The following is a 16,323-nucleotide window of genomic DNA, read 5'->3' on the forward strand; positions in this document are numbered from 1 at the left end:
CCTTTCAGAATGTCGCATAACACTTTAAAGAGTGTCGCATAACGCCTTTCAGAATGTCGCATAACACCTTTTAGAGTGTCGCATAACGACTTTAAAAGTGTCGCATAACACCATTCAGAGTGTCGCATAACACCATTCAGTGTCGCATAACACCTTTTTCAGTGTCGCATAACACCTTTAAGAGTGTCCCATAAAACCTTTAAGAGTGTCCCATAAAACCTTTAAGAGTGTCGCATAAAACCTTTAATAGTCTCACTTAACACCTTTCAGAGTGTCGCATAACACCTTCAAGAGTGGGAGTTTTTTAGTAGGATAGTAGTAGAAATAATACTATATTGACGGAGAAAATACTATGGATAGCTACATTTTGACCACTCATGAGGCATAATTGAAATATCGAATACTCGTATGGTTTTACTGTTTAATTTCTGTTTGAGCATTCGCTATTCCGCAGAATTTTTAGCATTTAGTGCTATATTCATAGCAAGGTTTCACCTTGAGAGAACTTAATGAGAAATCTCCTCCTTATGGGAATAAGTTGGAGAGGTCCGTGCACTCGAGCTAAAAAACTCGCGGATATTTTAAATCCTGAAAGGTTAGGTTACATTGAAACCTAGCTTTGCGCGTGCTGACAACCGATGTTGTAACAAGGTCTATGCAGAACAAGCTGTCCTTCGAGATAGGGAGTTGCCTATCGTATAGCGTGAAAACACATTTCCTCACGCGCTTTCTTTATCTATGGGTGTACAGTAAAGCTGATGGTGGTTAGTCCCTCGGAAGAATAGCAAAGTAGTATAGTAATTTTAATTCATAATTTCCATTCTTTGCTACATTACTATGGCAATATGCATTTTAGCAAAGCTGCCCACACATTTAAAATTTGGATTAGCACTTGAATCGGACGACAAAAGTCCCTCCCCAAAAAGAGCAAAAACTTCAACCTCTACACAAAAAAAGATTCGTCGAAGACTGTGTCTTTCACCAATGTTGGAAGAAATATTAATAAGAGAATTTTATGGCCAAGCTACTGAATGTGTGTTTTCTACAGAAAAAAATATTTTAGAAGGGGTAGATAATGACTCTTTTGAGGATTGTTTTGGGACAGGTGAAGCAAATTTAGCTCATCCAGAAAGTTTGAGAAAAGAGGTTTTTGATTTGATATTTTCGAATGAAGCGCTTCTTCACGAAGACGTAGAGGATGATAACGAGTAATGAAATTCATCCAATAAAGTCTGATAAGCCAGTTATAACTAACAGTTCATTTTTCTGAGACGATAAAGATCTAAACTATACTCATACTTTCACTGAAGATGACGCAATTGAAGAACCTCAGATCTGTTTGGATGCTGATGAATCTATCTACCCATCCCTTATTGAAGAGACAATTGAAAAACCTGTTTTGGAGAAGCCAGTTCACACATCTGGCAAGAGTATAATAAATGAAATGTCCCTTATCTTCAAGAGCGCGTTCAGAGAGCCAACGGTAAAAAATGCCCTGATTGTAAGGATCCCTTGATTTACACCCACAGTAAACAAGGTAGCGCGGTAACATTCTGCTGGAAATGTTCATCAATAAATTCTGATACGCATTAAAAGGTAGGTGGAAACTGAGCAACCAAACTTTTACTTGAAAATTGATGAAATTATATTTTCCATTTTAACTTGGGCGTTTGGCGAAGCCAAGCGCTATTTTCTGGCGTAAATTCTGGCAACCTTGTTTTAGCAAGTGCTATTGTGTTATCCGGAAATAATTATGCAAAAGTTGCTCTTTTTATGAGATACGCAAAAATTTTAATTTTTTGGAAAGGACACTTTCAATACGATAGTTTGATTATTTATTGCGATGTAATTAAACAAAGAAAGTTTCGAAGTTGCATGACTAAAATCGATATACAAGGTCTAGTTATTATTCGTGTAATGAGGTTAGGCAGGAAAATAATATCTGCAATGTGCAATGTCGTCGGCTCCGTTAGGATTAGGTGGAGGGGTATAACCAGAGTATTTATTATTATTAATGAGTAGGGGGATCGCGCCCTAGCACCGATGCCATAGGCATATTGTGCACCCTCGTATTCAGGCCTTGAATAGACCTGTAGCCTCAGCGTAGCGAAGAATTCTCTCCACCGTAATAGAGGAGACCCGCGAGGGCTCCACAGTGTGTGAATCAAAATATTCTAGTCTAAGCGAAGCGAAGCAGTCGCACTCGCAAAGTACGTGAGCGAATGTTTCTTCCTTCTCCTGACACGACCTGTGAGGGTTCTGCCCTGAGCAGACCCCTGCACCGTAGGTTTGTTTGATTTAGTTTTAGGTAAGTGTTGAGAATCCATAAGAATCCCACGAGTAAGGGGGTAAGTAGGAGGTCACCACCCGGTAGTCCCCCACCCAGGTGGAAGGCTAGATACAACGGGGTGGCGCCTGGTGACCCGAGGGTATCGCTGTCGTACTTCCCCAGTACCACGCAGCCCTCGGCACGATACCTGAACACCTTGGCTTGGGAAGGACGCGTATCCGCTTAGCCCACACAACGTAGTGGTTACCAGCTCTCACCACCGAGGAGGTGTGATACATCGCATTGATGAGGACCCAAGCTAGCGTGTGTAAAGTTAAGAACGCGAGCGGGAAGCCAAAGCAAGAGGGGAAGAGAAAACACCCATCTAGCTTGCGTCCCCAACTTCCAGAGACCCTGTAAGGTAGGCTTTCGCGCAACAAATCAGCTAGCCCCTGTAAGGTAGGCTTTCGCGCAACAAATCAAAAAGCCCCTGTAAGGTAGGCTTTCCCGCAACAAATCAACAAGCCCCTGTAAGGTAGGCTTTCCCTCAACAATTTATACATTTATTTCTATTTTATTTGAACTTATATAATTTTGTTAAAAAGCTGTACATTATACTACTTATGAGCAATTACTTGCTCCTCCCTGATTTAAAAGGGATTCACCCTGTAAGGTAGGCTTTCCCTTAACAAATCATCTTGCCCCTTTAAGGTAGCCTTTCCCTAAACAAATCAACTTGCCCCTGTAAGGTAGGCTTTCCCTCAACAAATCAACTAGCCCCTGTCCTTTCCAACTCAACTTCTTAGCTCACACAAGGCAAGGTCCCCTTGTTTTTCAAGCACCGCGAAAATTGAACCAAATAGCTTTAAACGTGCTAACATCGTAAACTGACTCTTTAAAGAGAATATCCTTGCTAAAATATCGCAGGTTGGAATGGTTTTAAAAATTTTAAATTAAACACACTTAGACCTAATTATAGTTAATGAAAATCGCTTAGCGCCAAGTTAAATGTTGTACCTTTCATTTAAAACCGTTTTCAAGTCTAAAAAATGCAATGTTATGTCTATAAGTGCCTGGACTAAATGGCTGTTTGCGAAAAAAATCCCATGTTATTTCTTTGGGAAATTTCCAGTATCTCGTCAAAAGGGCTGATTAATTTTATGGAAATGAAAACCAACCTTAGCAACTTTATTTTTTATAAAATAAACTAATTAATGGATCTCTTTGACATTTTAACCACATATTCAGGGCCAGAATTGTAGTTCTGTAGATTTTTTTCAAAACAGTTAATAAAATACAAAAAAAATTACATCCAAACAAAAAAACTCTCCTTATAAATTAAGAGCAGTATGAAGTCTTATGTAAGAGAGCTACGACAAAGATTCGATACTCGATTATGAATTATCGCCATTTAAATCGAAGTAGCCAGATTTTGAATAAAGGCTGATTACTCGCGACCTATTCATCCGAAATGAATTTGGTGAAAACTTTTCAAATATGAATCAACCCCAAGGAATCCGAAAATCGCATTTATATCCTCGAGAATCCAATATTTTCAAAGTTGATAATTTTGACATATCCGGTTTTCGGTATAAGTATGCAAAGGACAACTGTGAAACGGGTAAAATATGAAAGAGAAATGCACAACTTTTATAGCGCACTTTATTCCGGAGCGCTAGCTTGAATATTTTTTGAAATATAGTAAAATATGTGCAAAAACTGCAACGCGCAAAGACTTTTTTAACAGTCTTTACTGTACATACTGGCTTCTAAACAGCACCATCTACTTGCCTTCCGTCTATTCCACATAGACACCAATCTGTCTCATTGGCTTCTAGCTCCATCGTCATCGTTTGGTTTAGGACATTAGCAGCGATCAGCTAGGGTTACGAAAAACGTCTAGCCTCCCTAGGGTGGGTTGTTCACCAAAGGTTTTCGCAATTGCGGTTGTTCTTGCTTTTAGCTGTAGTTCGACACCCTTATATACTACCTATTTGAGTCAGGCGAAGCAACCGGCGTATGCTTCATTTCAAACGCCAATATTAGTCAAGTCTCTCAAGAATGTTTAATGGTTCTTTATCAAAACGATGTAAGCTCAATAAGGCGAACAACTAACGAAGAAAATATTTAATATTAATTATATTTATTTTAATATCTAAAATAATCTTGTTTCTCAATTCGAAATTAATACGGAAAGAGTTAACAAGTTGGGAAAACCAAAATATTACCTCTAAGAGGTCTACTACTACAAACTTATTTACCTAGATATGGAATTATTTCACTTTCTTGAAGTAAAAATTTACGAAATATTGAAGCAGTATTCCAAACATAGCGAATATACAGTAAAGCAGACGACATTTTACATCCAATAAGGATAAATCTTGGACACAGGGAAATCAGTCAATGGGGAAAAGAATAGGAGATGAAGTCTATGCTTCAGCTGTTTACCCTATTTTTGATAGCTACATTCACAACTGATTTGCAGTGTAAACACTATCGTCTCGTCTCACCACAGCAATATTTTTAGTTTGCCAACATGAATGTTAACGTGAAATAACGCCAAAGCTAAATTGTAGCTAGGCGCACTAATAGTCAATGCGCACCATATAGAGAATAATTATGGTTCTGTAGGATTTCTTTACATATAAAAACAAAACGAACTTCTAACGCAGCGCATTGCGGCACTAGTGTGACAACGGACGGACACACACAGACTAAAACATAGAATGCTTTTTAACTCTTTCCGTATTAATTTTGAAATGAGAAACAAGATTATCTTAAATATTAAAATAAATATAATTAATATTTAATATTTTCTTCGTTAGTTATTCGCCTTATTGAACGTTACATCGTTTTAAAAAAGAACAATTAAACATTCTTGAGAGACTTGACTAATATTGGCGGTTGAAATGAAGCATACGCCGGTTGCTTCGCCTTACTCAAATAGGTAGTATATAAGGGTTTCGAATCGCAGCTATGGATAAGAACAGCACAATTGCGTGAACCTTTGGTGGAAGCCCCACCTTAGGGAGGCCGGACGTTTCTCGTAACCCTGGCCGATCGCCGCGTATGTCTTAACCTTAAGGATGATGATGGAGTAGAAGCCAGGTGTGCAGACTGGTGTCCATGTGGGATGGACAAAAACAATGACCAGAAGATGGTGGTGTGTAAAACCCAGTGTGTACAGACTGGTGTCCATGTGGGATGGACAAAGACAAGAAGATGGTGGTGTGTAGAAGCCAGTGTTTACAGACTGGTGTACAAGTGGGATGAACAAAGACCAGAAAATGGTGGTGTGTAGAAGCCAGTGTGTTCAGACTGGTGTCCATGTGGCATGGAAAAAGTGCCCCAATGATGGTGGGTTATAGAAGCCAGTGGGTAAAGACTGGTAGTCCATATGAGATGGACAAATGGCCAGAGAATGGTGGTGTTAGACAGGTAATGGATAATAGCCATGGTAAGTGGAATACAATTTTCCAAATTTCCGGGAACTGTAAATGCGGTCCGGAATTTGGGAAAACGTTTGCTCCGATTTGAAAACTGCGAACGCGGTCCCCTGGGGTGTAACTCAATAACAACAGCCTGACAGACAGACACACAGACAGACACGTCGAAATCAGAACCTCTCCGTGACATACGTCACTCGGAGAGGTAAAAATCTTTAATCTTTCGGTGACCAGAGCCACAAAAGCAGAGAAAACGCACCGAATAATGAAAGGGTACCCAGACCAAACCTATGACAATCTAAAAGCGCTTATGACTTTGGGTTCTATTAAATGTACTGAATTATCCAATTTTCGGCTATTTTTGAACCGTTAAAACCTCTCATTTATATATATCTATACCTATATCTAGATCTATATCTATATAAACAGAAGTCCATAACCCCCCTCGAACTACTGAGATGTAACAGTTTATACCCTGGCCGTCCTCGGTGTGGAAATTTTGTTCCAATCCCCGTGTTTTCCGACTAGTTTTGGGGAAATATTGCCCCCCCTCTTTCAAGCCGGTATTAGCGCCAAAAATATTTTTTGGAGGGTAGTTTTTCAAAGTTTTTCACGAACAACGGGGTGACGTTAGGTAGTATTGTCCAATCGAAACTTTCCCTTCTCTATCGTTTCGTCTTGCCACTAGTCCTTACCACAAAAAAATGGTATACAGGGAGGGGGTAGGATAATGCGTGGTGGGAGAGTTCCAAAAGTGCTTTGTTTTGATCACGTACGTAAAATCTTAAATTTTGGATTTTTATCATTTTTCGGTTAATTTTTTAATATATTGCTCATATTCAGAAGACTAAATTAATTAAGTTACATAGTATTCTTCATAAAATTCTACGATCTTAACTTGAACGACAAAATAAAATATTTTTTCGTATTTTCAAAAAAAAAAGAAACTACCGGGTCCCTCCTGACTCTAATATCCACGCTAGCCTCTGCGTCGCCGTTCTGGGAATTTCCGTTGTTACTTTTTACAACCTCTGTTCTTATAGGCTCCCTTGAGTTCGGGAAATTCAAAAGCAAAAAGAAACACCCCTATAGAGACAATTTTTTCTCTTGGGTCCGCCACTATCGCACGGCTCTCTCAGAGGCGAGAATTTGTGTGGTGCCGCTAGCGTCGCGGCGTTTGGCTGAATTAGCCTTATTCCTGATCAGCGCCACCTACCCATAGCGGCGACTTTCAGAACTACTGTAATCGGCAAGCCAATCAAATGTCGCTAAAATCTGGTGACGTCATTTTTGGTAACGTCACCAAATTTTAGCGACATCTGATTGATTTGCCGATAACAGTAGTTCTCAAAGTCGCCGCTATGGGTAGGTGGCTCTGGTCAGGAATAAGGCTAATTAAGCCCTGAAGAGTGTATGGGGGAAAGCTTGACTTTTGTACTCCAAGTGTAATGGACTCCTAGTATGACACTACTTATACTTCGTAATGCTAGAGACTTACTAAGAGCAAATGTGGATGAGAGGGAAAGTAAAACAATGGCCATAGAGCCTGTGTTAAAAAACGCGGACTTCAAAGTGTCGCCAATAACTATTTAGTATACTAGTGACTGATGGACTTGCAAACTCGCGATTGAAAGTAGTTCAGACATTTATGCTCCTTGGTTTAACCATAGCCCACTCGATCACGCGAATCACGACGCAAGCTGCTCGAGCTATAGCCAAATTACCGACATTTCTTTTAAACGTATCTAGTTTTATGTGCTCTTCTATTACTTCTATAACCTTACTTAAATACATAGTATACCTTCAAATACCTTTTAAAACATTATCTGCTACTCTGTCCTGACTACAAACACAAATCGAGGAAGTTCTAGCATACACAATAGTAGACGACGGTAACCGCGTAACCGCGAATTAACACAAGACCTATTTTAAGGGAGTGAACAGGCCCAGTATAGCTACGCCAATAAAACGGTCAACTACGTAGAAACTCGGATGACTCATGACTTTTGGCCATTTTCATACTTTTTCCTCATCCACTTTTGCTAACATCATTTGAAACTTAGCCGTTATTGACGTTTGACGTCTGGCGTATGCCTTTCTCACGCTTTTGACTTAACGAGGGTATATACAGGGTGTTTCTGATAAGCATGTCATAAATTAAAGGGTGTGTTCTTTGGGTCAAACTGAGTGAAAAGTGTCAAAGAACATGGGGTCTACAACGCTTAGTTTCGGAGGTACGGGCCCCCAAACATTGACCCCCAAAACGTGAAAAATGTCACAAATGTGGAGTAAGACATATCAGCTTGCTCATCTTGTTTAGACAATTCCAATACCCTCCCATCTTAGAATTCTAATGAGCCATTATCTAGCAGAAGCGTATTATTAAAGGTAGAAGTGTGCAAGGACTGGTCAATAAAAGTTGGTTCAAAGTGACAAACAAAGAAGAGTTTCCAGTTAATGTGTCATTTATTCGTACATGTACAAAGTTGGCAGAAGTTTCAGAGGTATTATTCAAAATGTTCACCATTAGCATTAATGCAAACATGTGCCCGTCATTGAACGATTCTGGACATGTTGACAGTTGCCTGGGACCCTATTCTCTAACTACATTTGGATCGTTCCTAATCCAAATGATTTGATTTGGGGTCAGCTCATCCCCAAATGACACTAATCCGTATTCTGTAACTCCAAATCCATTTTCATTTGGTTCAAACCCTATCCAAACATTTGGCAAGCCAAATGGCCGGCCAAATCGTCATTTGGATAGCTCTTTTCGCCTTTTTCACCCCGTTTGTGGCCGCCATTTTTTTAAGGGGAAAAAATTTGAGAGTGGGTTTTTTTCGTGTTCATTTTAATATTTTTTGAGGATTTGCTTATGGATGGATTTTAAATATACTATAAAGTAGGTTTCAAGCTTTAATATAAGCCTAATATCATAATTTTCCACCTTTTTATTGTCCCACAATCTATTTCTAAACTTGACACTTTTTTTTAGGCGGTGAAATTGCGCTAAGCCTTGGCTTACCGTTAATTTTGGCCATTTAAAAAAATGTTTACCTCTCGTTGCCCGTTACTTCGCCTTCTCGTATCGTCGTATTTTTAAAGTTTAGACTTTGAAAGTAGTGCTTTGTTTTCTTAAAATTAACTTAGTTGTATAAGATTTCAATATTATAATTGCGTTAAACGTCGGTATTTACGAATTCAAGGGACGCGCCTTGCATTTGAACTTCGTTCCCTCGAAACTACCCCCTTTAAGCCGGGCCGGACTCCGAAGGCTTTTTCTTTATCGCCGTGACGCAGTCTGTCAGCCCCGAAAACAGCTGTAGTGAGAAATGTTATTTACTAAAAATGTATACGCTCAGGGTGTTGTTGTGTTTGCATTTTAATGCTTCTAATCGTGGTGTGCGTCGAGGTTTACGAATCCAACGTGTGTTGCGAAATGAAAATCAAGGGTGGATACTATATGATCTATGCTTTAAAAGGAATTTGACGGCGAAAGTCAAGCAAAACGGTATTAGGCCTTGCCAAATTGTCAATGATATAAGAAATTGACCCTCGGATATCTACCCTGTGATGAGATGGTTATAAAGTTAGTAACTCTCGATTTTGGAGGTAGATACTGTCTAGTGACGATTTAATCTTATAAACAGACTACCATCATAAGTCCATATCGTAAATTAAACGATGTTGATATCAAAGCTTAATTGAAATACCAATTTTTTTAACTCAATGAATCTTAAATATCAACATCAAAAATTATCTTCTGAAAGAGATATCTACTTATATTCCCTTCAAATTTCTCGCAACATTTCAAATTAACGAATAGAAATGTGCAAATGAAGTTCAAACTGATTAATTGGGCAAATTGCTATGTTTGTCACCATTACCGATCACAGATAGATTTGCGCCCTTCAGTAGTGTTTATTATGCTTGTGAAATGGTAAGCGAAATCTGTGATTAAAGTTTAAAATAGACATGAGCAAAAAGGGCTTTATTCATATCAACTCGATTACCAAATATCTAAATTTGACTAAAATTAACAAAATATTCTCTTCATGATTAAAATGTTTGAAGCAGCAAGCCATCTAATCCTTATTTACCTTCTTTTGAAAAAAATAGGTTGATGCCTCTTTCAGTAGATGATTCATTGATATTTCAGTTTCATTGAGTTTAAAAAAAATTAGTTCCACCATTAGTTAATTTTCAATATTGACCAATCGATAATCACAAATTTTACTAACTAAATTACAAAAACCGGTTCAAAACTTTATTAGTTTTCAAACGAGTTAAATTCTAATATTAAACATATGTACTAGTTAATTCCTCGAAGGTAATTAATTTATTGCCTAGTGAAATTAATTATGAATTTTATATACACAAAATAAATGTTTACTTCCAAAATTTAAATGTAAAATGTGTGCATTATTTCCCAATTAATAAAAGATATCCACCTATTTTTCATTCAAATTAATTTCCCAATTAATATTAATTAGGCCTAATAAGCTTAAACTATCAAATTAAGAGGTTTCTTAATTGTACAAAATTATTACAATCTAACATGCAAAAATCCAAGGCTTAAAAACATTTTACTTTTATATTAAACGCCGCAAAAGAATTCACCAATAAACACTAAGTAAAATTACGTAATGAAAGAGGAAGTGACGTACATTTGGTTTGGATAAAGGTTTGGCGGGAGATCCAAATATAGATTTGGATTTGGGTTAGAGAATACGGTTTTAAGCGCCCTATCCAAATGGAGCCGATCCAAACGTTTAGATTTGAGACTACTCGAAAGCCTCAACTAATTGGCATATAATTCGTGCAACCACCCTTGCACAAGTTTTTCTTATGTGGGTGGTTTAAAGCCCTTTAAACTTGTCGTTTACTGCTAAATAACAATTTGTAAACACTGGGATTAAAATTAATAATAATAAAAAAAAAAGATTTGGATCATCGTCGAAATGATTTAGATTTTTAGAGAATAGGGTCCCAGACCTAAACTAACCTAACCTAACCAAACCAAACCAAACCAAACCTAACCAAAGGTAAAAAGATTATTTATATAATGAGAATGAAAAGCCCTCCTCTTAGCACGAACAACTAATTAACAAAAATAGAAATATTTTGGAAAAGGTGGCAGCTAATTAATAGGACAACATTATGGAAATTGTGGCAAGGAATTCTTTGGACCATTGTTTTGGAAAAGGTAGCAACGAATTAATGGGACCATTGTTTTGAAAAAGGTGGCAACGAATTATTGGGACCATTGTTTTGGAAAAGGTGGCAACGAATTATTGGGACTATTTCTTTGGAAAAGTTGGCAATCAATTATTGGGACCATTGTTTTGGAAAAGGTGGCAATGAATTATTGGGACGATTGTTTTGGAAAAGGTGGCAACTAATTAGATAACCAAATAATCTCAATACCAAATCGTCCCGAGACCAAATAATCACGATACCAAACAGTCCAGGGACAAAAAAATCACGAGACCAAATAGTACCGAGACCAAAAAATCACGGGACCAAAAATCACGAGACCAAATGGTCCGAAAACGAAATCGGTGAGACCAATTAGTCCCACGACTAAATTAGCGAGACTATATTTTTCTGTTCCGTACTGGTCCCAACAAAAATCTCAATGTTTACGACATCATTACCATCAATTGCGATGAAAGTTCAAATTTTGGGTGGTCATTCTTAGAAACCAAATTATCGGTTCGTTCTTCTCAATCAATGAAGACAACTTGTACTTCCTACGCCATAGGTTTAGTGCTGGTAAATGAATTGCAAGACCAGAACAGTCGTCTAGAAGAGTCTCTCCACCCCACTGGTACTCACACGTTGAGGTGTTTACCAAACATATTTGAGGCTGTAATTTGAGACCTAAGTTCTATGACTAATCTTAGGACTGTGCTTTAAACCATTTTGTTGGATTCAGGCATATTCTCAAATATTCCTTTTGCAACTTGCCACTTGCAAAAAATAAAATATGAATTCCAAACATTTATTTACACCCTGTATAATTTACTGAAATGACGTCATCCGTTGGCAGTATTGGGGGTATATTCCACGAAAGCGCTTAACATCCATAAATAGGGTTTCGACGTGTCCATTCATTTAAATTCCGATAGTAGCTGAATCATAAGTTTATAAGTTATGTTCCATAGGTATGACACTCCCTAAACTTTGTAATGCTTGAAACTTAATGAGAGCTAGTTCGAGAACGACGTCATAATTGACTACACTTGGTTTGGCAGTCCATCTTCCTATTTAGTCTGTACTAAGCCTTTGACAGTGCCTCACCAGACGTCGCTTTTCGAGCAACTATGACGTTTCACCTCTGTCTCTTCACGACAAGCTTTCAGTAACCACTAACAAACTTATGGAACATATCGTATGAACTTATTGTTGAATATGGTGGTCCGGAAAGTAATCAGTGTTTTTACTGGGAAATAAATACATATTCAATTAGCCAAAATAGATTTTGATTTAAATCCGAGCAACTACAATAATACCGGCTCGAAAATATTATGCTCCAAGTCTCTGTAGCTAAAGCAAATAAACTCTTTTGAGTCGCTTATTTTTCAAAGTTGCTTCTGTGATGAAATTTCTTGTACGTTCAACAAATATAATTTGTAACAGACGAGAGTTTTGGTGACGCACAACTTAAGCTTCATCCGAGAAATGAACGAGATATTCTTCATGAACAACGGACGAGTCGTCGAAAGGGGAACGTATGACGAAATCATGAGTCGTCAGGGATTGGCCAGAGACTATTTCGCCCAACACATGAGCGATGATAACAAAGAACAACCCTCGTGAGTAAAATTGATAATCTACATTTTTTGCGCCAGTAAGCAGCAGAAAATAGGGTTGTACGAGCCTTGAATTTTTGGTATCCAGTTTAGTCTCGTGTATTAAAATTTCCCGTATCGAATAGTTGGAAAATTTGTTCCGAGTATTTATCGAGTAATTGGTTTTGCAGTTTTTCCTTACTTTCTGTTAATTTATCGCTCTCATAATAGACATTTAGTGTAATTTTGATCATCGACAACTACAATTCCCAGATGGTATAAGTCTTCTTCCCTTTAAAATTAACAAACTTAATTTCTCATCAATATCTTCTTCGAAATCTCATTTCTCACCGAAGTAACTAGCCATTGTTATACTTCACGCAAAGACCCAAACGAAAAATACTAAGCTGAACTTTAAAACAAGTTGGGAGATCCAAAATGTTACCTTTCGAGTCAAGAGGACTACTTGGACACATTTCTCTTTCTTTTTGAAATAAAAATTTACGAATTATTAAAGCAGTATTGATAGCATAGCGCATATACAGTAAAGCAGACGACTTTTACATCCAATAAGGATATGTTATGTAGACATTAAAATCATACAATGGGGGCAAAACAGGAAAAGTACAGTTAATATTTTGGAGATATATTAATTTTATGTGCTTGTAAGGTCCAATCGTCTAAGCCTCAACTGTATACCCTCTTTGATGAAAGCCAAATTCACAATAGAATGTGCACCATTAAAAGTATGAAACCTTCGAAGCTATAACCTATTTACGATCAGACCTTTCATTGATCTGATTTCCACCATGAATCGATGATGCTTTATTTCAAAATCAAAACCTGATTATTTAAAAGTGTATTTAATTTTTGGATCACAATGAACAGTTAATGTCTCTTCATCACATAAGCGAAAAACAAAACCCAATAGTTTTTTTTGGTTCACTATGCCTATTAACATTTCAAACTTGATTTGCCGTCAGAATTTAAGCGTTGGCGTTCTTCTTGTAATGTGTTAGGAAGGTTTATGCTATATACATATGTAGTATAGCTAAAACAAACTATTAAACAACTATTTCAAATAATAATAAAAAAATATTCTTGGAATATCAAAATGCAACGGATCTTTATAGCTACAAAACTACTAAAGGCATCGAAATTACGAACAATATATCCACATATTACTTCTAAATTATGAAAAAAGAGAGTATTAAGGTTTTGTAGGATTTCTTTACGCAGAAAAACACATAGACTGCTGTTTAACTCTTTCTGTATAAATTTTGAGTTGAGAAACATGATTACCTTAAATACTAAAATTAATATAATTAATATTATATATTTTCTTCGTTAATTATTCACCTTAATGAGAGTTACATCGTTTTAAAAACGAATAACTAGACATTATTGGGAGACTTGACGAATATTTACGTTTCAAATGGAGGATACGCCTGTTGTTTCGCCTTACTCAAATAGGTAGTATATAAAGGATTCAAGTCTTTGCTATGAATAAGAAAAGCGCAATTGCGTGAACTTTTGGTGAAAGCCCCACCATTGGGAGGCTAGACGTTTTTCATAACTGTAGCCGATTGCCGCTTAACCTTAACGATGATGATGGAGATAGAAACCAGTGTGTAAAGGCTGGTGTCCATGTGGAATGGACAAAAGAGCGGATGATAGTGGTCCTTAGAACCCAATAAGTACAGACTGATGTCCATGTGGGATGTACAAAAGATCAGAAGATGGTGGTGTTAGAGAGACAATGGAATATTAGCCATTGTAAGAATAATACAATTTTCTAAATTTCCGGGAAATTGAGAACACATTTACTCTGGTTAGAAAACTGCGAACGCGGTCCCCTGTGGTGTAACAACAGAAAAACAGATGCGCAGATAAACACATTTAAATTAGAACCTCTCCGTGACATACGTCACTCGGAGAGGTAAAAACAAGTTGGGAAAACCAAAATATCACCTCTCCGTGTCGAGATGATTATATTAACTTAAGTATCCAATGAAAACGTCGACCTTTTTGCCCTCATCCTTTCTCGCGCTTTGCGCTTCCGCATTTCATCCTTACTCTCAACATTATCTTCCTCCATTTTACATATAGAAATCGAATACTCACTAAAGAAGCGGCAAAAACCTGCTGGCTCTTTACAACCACTTAATTTGACTTAATATCCAACTTCCAAACACAAATATTTTCTAAAGCAAAGAAAAATTCTCAAGAATGGCTCCCGCAAATTTAATAGGTCTATTTTCGACTAGGTGGGCGTATCTGATTAGATTTAAAATATATATTTTTGAAATTTTTGGTCTGGCTGTTATCTATACCTAGATAGTTTTCAGTGAAACAAACAAGGAGAATAAACACAATAGTGGAAGATTCAGTCTTATTTAAAACATGTAAAACATTTATCATCTCTGCAAATAGCTTACACATGTCTTTTTTACCAATGTCTAACCGTTTGGATTTTTCTAAAGCAATCTCAGCACCAAAAAATATTTTTTGATACAAAATAAATGTTTTATATTCTTATTGAGAATAAAACAAGAGGATAAAAAAGTCTGTCCTCTCGTAATTTTTTAAGCTTTAATCATGATTACTCTATACAACTGTAACAAGGAGTATAAACCCATTAGTGGAAGCAGTATGTTTTTTTCGAAACAATCTCGCTTATGTTTATCCTCCCTAGACTTCGCTAAAAACGTATTACTCCTACGTAAAATATTAATAGACAGGCAAGGATTCATACCATTAATAAGGAGCGCAATATTATTCATATTTTCATTTCATATACAGAGAAAAGAAATTATTATGTTTCTGAGAGGAGCTTCGTATTTTGGTTATTGTTTTGAAAAGTATATCGCAATGCACGGGCCTTGATAGATATAGGAGGCAATGAATGAAATATATCACAATGCACAGGCCTTGATAGATATAGGAGGCAATGTAGGAAATATATCGCATGCACTGGCCTTGGTAGATATAGGAGGCGATGAAAATCTCTCTCTTTGCACGAGAGGTTTATCTTTTATATTTAAATAAATATAATTATTTTTAATTATTTTAATCTTCAATAATTAACATTAATAATAGTTAAATCGTTTAAAATAAAGTTATACCTATTACCATCTCAAACCTTGCTAATATTGACGTTTAAAGTGAAGGGTACCCCTCTTGCCCGCTTTCTTCAAATTTTGGGGTATATATACGATTCGTTTCCATTATATTAGTAAGGAAAAAGCGCAATTGCGAAAACCTTTGGTGGCGATCCCACCTTAGTGATGCTAGACGTTTCTCGTAACCCTAGCTGATCGCCGCGTATATCCTAAAACCAAACGATGATAATGGAATAGACGGAAGACCAGAGGATGGTGGAATAATAACAGCGCAGTTAAGTGAACCTTTTGGTGGAAGCCCCACAATTGGGAGGCCAGACGTTTCTCGTAAGCCTGGCCGATCGCCGCGTATGTCTTAACCTTAACGATGATGATGGAGATAGAAACCAGTATGTACAGACTGGTGTTTATGTGGAATAGACAAAAAGACCAGATGATGGTGGTGTATAGAAGCCAGTAAAGGGAACATAACGTTATTAGCCTTTTGAGCCTTAGAAAAATTAGATTACCTCCCCTTATATGCCCCGATATGCTGAGTGTTGTCTACCCCCCTCCTTTTTACACCGCAAAAGTTGCAAAATAATGGGTTACAAAAACGTGTTCAGAATTAATTCAATGTTTTATTCGGTTTCATCGATATATATATAAAAAAAAGAAATAAAGCAAAATAATTATCTCTGATAAAGGTATTT

This window comes from Phalangium opilio, unplaced genomic scaffold, assembly GCF_054372755.1.
Source record: "Phalangium opilio isolate 3A_F unplaced genomic scaffold, DU_Popi_V2 ptg000046l_1, whole genome shotgun sequence".
NCBI lineage: Eukaryota > Metazoa > Arthropoda > Arachnida > Opiliones > Phalangiidae > Phalangium > Phalangium opilio.